This window comes from Notothenia coriiceps, unplaced genomic scaffold, assembly GCF_000735185.1.
Source record: "Notothenia coriiceps isolate Sejong01 unplaced genomic scaffold, NC01 NC01_scaffold00036758, whole genome shotgun sequence".
Classification (NCBI taxonomy): Eukaryota; Metazoa; Chordata; class Actinopteri; order Perciformes; family Nototheniidae; genus Notothenia; species Notothenia coriiceps.
Genome location: NW_011369459.1, coordinates 39981 through 47447, shown reverse-complemented (window position 1 = coordinate 47447; position 7467 = coordinate 39981).

Here is a 7467-nt window from a genome sequence, read left to right as displayed (position 1 = left end):
GGGGGGGGGGGGCATAAAAACGGTATTATTGTGTGATTGTTTACTTTCAACTGCCTTTCTTTAGTCAGCCAAGAAATTAAACTTTCATGTATTCTTTTTCAGTCACATTGGTGAAAGTACAGATCCCTGCATCCTAAATAAAGTTTTCTAATTGGGTGCAGCCCTTCCATGGATATAAACAGAATAGTTCAACAGTGGCAGACAGTAAGAAAGAGTGCATGTAAACAACAACCTTCAGCCTGCTGATAATTCAATTTAAATATCCTTTTTGCAGGGGGTTGCATGCCAACACACACAAACACACACCCACTTGTGCGTGCCCTTATCACAGCATGGATGATATTTGATAGGGAAGCCTACAGATTGACACGTGATCACTGTGAAATGGGACGAATGGGGTTCTGTGGGATATTGGTTTAGCATCCGTTACGGAGAAAGAGGAACATTCATTGGACCTGTTTCACACCTGGATCTTTGGGGATCACACCTTGCTCTAAACAATACTGTGACTTGGCGAGACCGTTGTTTTTAGCAGAGTTTGACAAAATGACACAAATCAACTGCATGTCCGGATTCGGTCTGCAATCACAGTGAGCAATCAGTGGAGAGGCGCATTAAAGCCCTGTGGGGAGCAATCTGGGCCATTTTCAAGCAGCATCTCCCACAGCTGAGAGGAGAACGAAAAATGCTTTCCGCAGAGGAGCTGAGCTCATTTTGAACACATAATTGTCCTCCTCTTTCCTTACATCCTCATTACAGTACAATCTGATTACAGGGTGGAAAACAAAGGAAGATGATGGAGAATACCGTCCATGAGGTGCTGGATGCAGGTCTGTTTGTATCTCTGCCAACTTCAGGCCTGACCCTCCCTTTCCCTGATGAAAGTGGGATTGACTTTAAGTGAGCCGGGAAAAGTACAGCTCTATAAAACACAGTTTGTGTTCATCCCAGGTGAAATTGCATGTCACGTCCGTTTGGTTTCACAATGTAAAAGCATAAATTCTCATTGCTGGTGTCAGAGAAGTGTTGAGAACCTCACAGGGCCTAACGCGGCTGTGACTGAAGTCAGCCCATTTTCTGTGTATGACAGCGGCAGAATAAGACGGTTTCGGCTCAGTTACCACGCCAACAATCGGGTCCCCTGCTCCCAATGAGCAGATTTCATTGGCCTCTATTACAGGGTCAGGGTGCATGTGGTGGTGGTTGTGTGTTTGACTAGGCAATAAGCCCAGTGTCACTGTCACTTTCATCAGAAGAAACTCTCTCTCTTTCTCTCACACTTGTCTTAGCTTTGTCTCACTTCTCACTCTCAAGGGCAGCCTGGGAACAAACAACCCTCAAGGAAGGAGGTAGGAACCAGACTGCACCAATAACAGAACTGAACAGAGGGCAAAACCAACTTGGGAGATTCTCTTTTCAATGGAAAAAAACCAGAGTTTGTATAAAGCTTGAATACAATTCCACTTACATTAAAATTAACTAAATGCTTTAACAGCTCATTTATGAAGGTGTTGAAGTTGTTTGTAAAACATCACATAGCATGAACAATTCATTTGACTATGTTTTATTTCTAGCAGTTTGCCAAAGGTATGTTTAAAGATAAAGATTATGGCAAACCGGATTTTACAAATGATCATTGGTACAACACAAAGACCTAACTATATATTATTCAGTTTGAACCAGCCGATCGTTAAATCCTAAATCCAAATTCAGAAACCCTAAGTTCAAATAGAGAGCCAGGTATGTTAGGTCGACCAGACTGCCAGACAAACGAGCCCACAGAACAACTTTCACATTCTGTTTAACCTTTGCTGCTATGCATTGGCCAAATAAAGACATTCTACTCCAGATGCTCTGCTCTGAAGCCCTGATCAAATAAACTCCACTTATCAATAAACAAACCTTCTGAAAGTATCTTTAAGCAACCCCTTGGAGTCTAGAATGTATTTCTTAAGATATCTAGCTCTGTCTGAGCTGTGTGAGAGTAAAATAAAAATATCCTCCAGGGGGTCCACATGTTGGGCTGATATACAGTACACAAGTGAAACTTACAGCATAGGGAGTGTGCAAGACCTTTGATCTTGAGAGAAAAGGCAAAGAGTGATTAAGAGGCTTGTGCTGCAAGTGTATGTGCACCCATATGGCTGTGTGTAATGTATGTGCATACATGAACGTCTATGAGCAGACAAGTGCAGTGCATCTAGAGTGTGTGGCCATCAGGGATTTCAGTTGAATGAGTGGAGCCGTGCAGAAGTACTATGCAATCCCCACAGCTCTCGGTCACTGGAATAAATATAATACACAGACAGAAAATACACAGATGTGTACACACACACACACACACACACACACACACACACACACACACACACACACACACACACACACACACACACACACACACACGGCACCTATCACCTAGTCTAGACACCCTGAAAAGAGTTGCAAGGGAGAAGGAGTTCTCGTCTTAGTGCCTCATCACTGATGAGCTGGCCAACTCATCAACATAGATCTCATTACTCTCACCTTACAGGAAACCTGAGTAATGCAATATAACCGTTTTTTAACCGTCTCATTGTCATTTGGGTTTTAATATGCTAAACTGTCAAGTGCAGCCTTATCATTTATTTTAGGGTGTCACCAAAGTGCCATCAGCAATAAGAATGCATCCAGGCAGACTGTCAGTCTAATAACCCCAGTTATTGCTTCCCTGCTCTCTAAATATGACAAACAGAGCTGAGGAGCTCAGCCTTTTCATTGTGCAAAATGTGCCACTTAAATAAACGAGCTGCAGTAATATTTCAAGCGCTTTCCTTATTCCATTCTATCCCCTCTGATCATCAGTCCTTGTCCAGCTCCATTAGAGCTGTTTCATATCGGAGAATAACAATATCTCTGTCGCTGTGCGGCTCACCGCGCTGCCGTAGAGCTAATCAATCCACGGCTCGTCTCTTCATAGGTGGAGTGATCGGCTGGCATTATTCTCCAGTCAATTACTTCCAGTGAGAGAGGCAGAGGGAACAATGACAATGGGCGCTGATGAATGCCACTCAGGGCTCAATTTAGCCGGCCGGGGCGCCGTCCCTAAGCTGGCGGTAAGACAATTGGGCCGTCTAATAGGTATTTATATGAGCTCCCCTCCAGGCACCAGCTATTTGTTACAAAGAGAGGTTACTGCTGGATGGGCTGTTTACCTATGATGTGGTAGTTTGCATAATGACATAGTGAAAGGCCACAGTGTGCACAATGGATGCTTGTGCCTGTGCATGCATATGTGTTGATGTACATTAATATTCCTAATCATTTCAAGTTATGTATTCATCTGTTGCCTTAAAGCAATACCAAGAGTCTACAGTAGCAATCAAATGACTGTAAATAGCTATGGCTTGAATCTGAACCGCCTCATTGATACTCTCAGTGCACACAAGCAGGTAGTAATGGTTAAACAGCTGGTGGAGGTATTCAACACATCATTATGCCCTGTGCACGTGTGCTAGAGGGAAAAAGCAGCCCAAAACGGGAGTTGGCACGACAAATGATTATTTAGGGAATTGCAGGCTGCAGACACGCTCCACTGTCCTGCAGGATGATGACAAAAACATTGCAGCATCTTATACAAGGTTAAGTAAAAAGTCAGCAAAGGATAATGAAGAGGCAACAGAAAAGTTCACATGGTACAGCAAGGAAGTGAGGCTTTTGGAAAATATAAACTGATGTCCAGAATGTCTGTGACTTTTTGAACATGTGTTTTGCAATACATTACTGCTTTCTTTGTTTGATTGCAGTTTGATAAGTTAGGATAAACTGGTTTGGGGTTTAGAGCGGGAAAATCTTGATGGTAGTATAACTGACTCCAGATCAGAAGGTTGCTTCCCAAATTCATGTCAGGCGCCAACCTGTGCGGAAAGAAAACAGCAAATAGAGCGGTTTCTCTACACAACGGCTGCATTTGCACTTTCAACACCGCAAAAGAGTTTCTACAAACAACTAGGTCATACTGAAACATGAATACAAGAATACAGTCACACTGAAAAAATGTGTCCACTCAAGCAATCTGAGGAGCTTCATCTTTCAGAGTTTAAAACCATCTGTCAACATTTGCGTCAATCACTCGAGTAAAAAAAATCCCAAACCACCATGCCACACTGAAAAAAGAACAAATGTCTGCATTTTTCTCCAGACGTCTCCTCTGCCTGTAACACAAGACTCTTTTGTGTGTCTTAACGCGCTAATCATTTCCACAGTCGTACCTACCTGGCACTAAGGTGTCTACTATCCTGTAACCCTAATAACAGATGGCCACAACTACCCAGAGCAAGCCACTTCCATCCTACAAATTACTGCTTTGGGGAAATATTCTAGACGGGTTATTCTGTTACAAAATGAAATGTTTTAAGGAGGCTTTAAAAGGCGAGTTTCACGGCCATAAGCAGTGTTCAGTTACTGTAATTGAGCCTGACGAGATGTACGTGCCTTCGGACCGGACATTTTTTCTTTCAATTATAGCTAGCAGCTACTTATATTTTTCATCTCTTTATTTCCAATGAAGCACAAGTTGTAGGGTAACAAATCTCTGTGCACTAATACACACAGAACCAGGATGAAAGAAACGTAAGAATTGTCCTCTTAGTACTTCCTCCTTTGTCCCCTGTTACATGTCCTTTCCCCGTCTCCAGCACCTACCCCTTAGAAAAGCCCCCAGCCCTCGGGCCTAGGGTGATCACATACAGGATGTTAACCAATTGACCCCTTGAACCATTTAAGCACATCCTGTGGTCCATTGCGGGGAAATTTGGTTAAAAACGTGGAAGAAAATAGGAGGAAGTTTGCTGAATAGTGTTTAGTCTTCTCATTGTGTGTGTGTGTGTGTGTGTGTGTGTATATGTGTATCTGTATGTGTGTATGTGTGTGTCCAGCAGTGAAAAACCATTACTGGAGTGTGGATAGAGCTCATTCACACACCTGGGCCCCGTTCAGCGCTGCCCTGCCAAACACCCGTGGAGTGCCCTGAACAGAGCGGCATCATGGGAAGTCTAAATTAAGCACAGGGCCGTGACACGGTCAGGGCCCGCTGTCGAACACTTGATGAGTTTGGACGAGTGAGTGAGAGGCAGAGAGAACACGCCAATGAGGTAAGTGTGCTCTGCAAACATAATACGACCAAATTAAAACAGGAGCTGAGTGAATAAAAACATCAGGAGCGCAGTAATTAAACTTACTTAAATAATTAAACTCCTGCAACACTGGCCTTAAATGGACTTGTGCATGAAACACTAACACTGCTTTCAGCTGTTAAGAGAGGCACTGATGCTGGCCAGTATGTAAACGCAGAGGGAGGCCATTATAAAACCATAACATAATGCAAGGAAATGAAATTAATACCTCGTCCACTGTGATACTGCACAGCCATGCCCAAATGTGTTTTTCCAGCACGTTTCACTCTTGAAATTAATTCAATAAATCACTGAAAACTAATGAGAGAGGAAGAAAAGCATATTTCATGACATGTCCAAATAGTTCGGAGTCTGTGGAATAACAGGAGAGAGGGGAGGAAAGCCGTTCCCAGAACTGAAAACTCCCCGATTCTGGAATACGGGGCGTTGATATTTTCTTAAGTAGGCCTCGGGGATGGCTTTTGAAACCATGCTTGATGTAGGATTTTATTTGGCTTGGAATAAAAGCCCTCCCCAGGGTGCTCCTCCTCCTATAGGCTGGTTAACCCTGACTAACGCGCACACACACTTAAACACGGACACACACACAAAACGTTAAGTAGGTTATGATTCATTTTCTTTGTCATCGTCTGCCCATAAAACAAAGTCAATCGGAGCGAATGGGAGGGTTCCCTCCACTCCTTTTAGACTGAACACTAAATCATTCATGGCTATTAAACATAACATGTGTGTATTTAACATGTAACACTCAAATGTGAACGCACACACCGACATTTAGACCCACGCGGTGTGTTCACGGTATGCCATTCACAGCATAACCTGACATTTCCTCTGTATTGTTGCTTTTTAAATGGACCTGTAAATATCTGGGAGCATAATGAGGGGACGGCAACGGGACGGTTAATGAATTCAATTAGTCAACGTCGGGCGATTAAGAGGTTCTGAAAAGAAGCATTGTCACCTCGGAGATAGGAGAGGTGTGTGTGTGTGTGTGTGTGTGTGTGTGTGTGTGTGTGTGTGTGTGTGTGTGTGTGTGTGTGTGTGTGTGTGTGTGTGTGAGCCTGAATCAATGGTTCTATCAGTCAGCCAGGCCAGGCCTTGCACTCTGGGCTTCTCGCTCCATTCATCAACGAGGACTAACAGAAGGCCAACCAGGGAATATGTGTGTGTGTGGTGTGTGTGTTGTATTTTGTATATTAGTGTATGTTCTTTGGCACTGTGTGTGTTTGCGTCATCCGCTAATTATAACTCTTTGTACCAACACACTGCGGATCTCAAAGCCGGTAAAATCGCCTCTTATCTCAACAGCAGGCTGAGCGCTTTGAAAGTGCCAAAGGCCTCATAGATGCTTTCTCAATTAGGAGTAACCTTTATGCTGAAGGACTCACACACCACAAAAGGGTCTCGTCTGCTCTTACACTATGTACGACAATAGCAATTGGAGGTGTGATACTTGTATCTGTCAGATGTTGAGTTCAAACAGTGCGGTTGTTTTTTCACGGTGGGCCCAATAGGGAATCAACCTTTTCACTGAGACGTCTGACTAAACAAAAAAGCAAACAAAACTAAATGCCAAGCAAAACTCACAGTATTCACAAAGCGAGCGCCTGACGAGATGGTGCCAAAAGAAGGCAAACAAAAGGGCTGCTCATAAAGCCTGCTATAGCTGACGTTGCCTCTTCATGAGGGGTCGCTAAAAACTAATGTGGGTGGGGAAATGGTGCTAAGCATGCAGGGAATATTATTTTAGTGAGGAATGATATTTGCTGATGGGACTTTACTTAACACACATGTTGGGAAATGGGGAGAGCTTTACGAGCTTGGCTCAGATATGAATACAGAGGAAAGTTTGCATGAAGGTATTCGTGTTACTTGTGCAGAATTGAAAAGACTCCTCTAACACCTTGCTGGGGTTAGGGAAGAAGGAATCTGTGTTAAAGATTCAGAGTTAATAAGGGTTTGTTATTTTCTGAGGGATGTGAAGCTGTCATGAGTCTACCTGTTTATTATATATACAGGACTGTCTCAGAAAATTAGAATATTGTGATAAAGTTCTTTATTTTCTGTAATGCAATTAAAAAAACAAAAATGTCATACATTCTGGATTCATTACAAATCAACTGAAATATTGCAAGCCTTTTATTATTTTAATATTGCTGATTATGGCATACAGCTTAAGAAAACTCAAATATCCTATCTCTAAATATTAGAATATCATGAAAAAGTATACTAGTAGGGTGTTCAACGAATCACTTGAATCGTCTAATTAACTCGAAACACCTGCAAGGGTTTC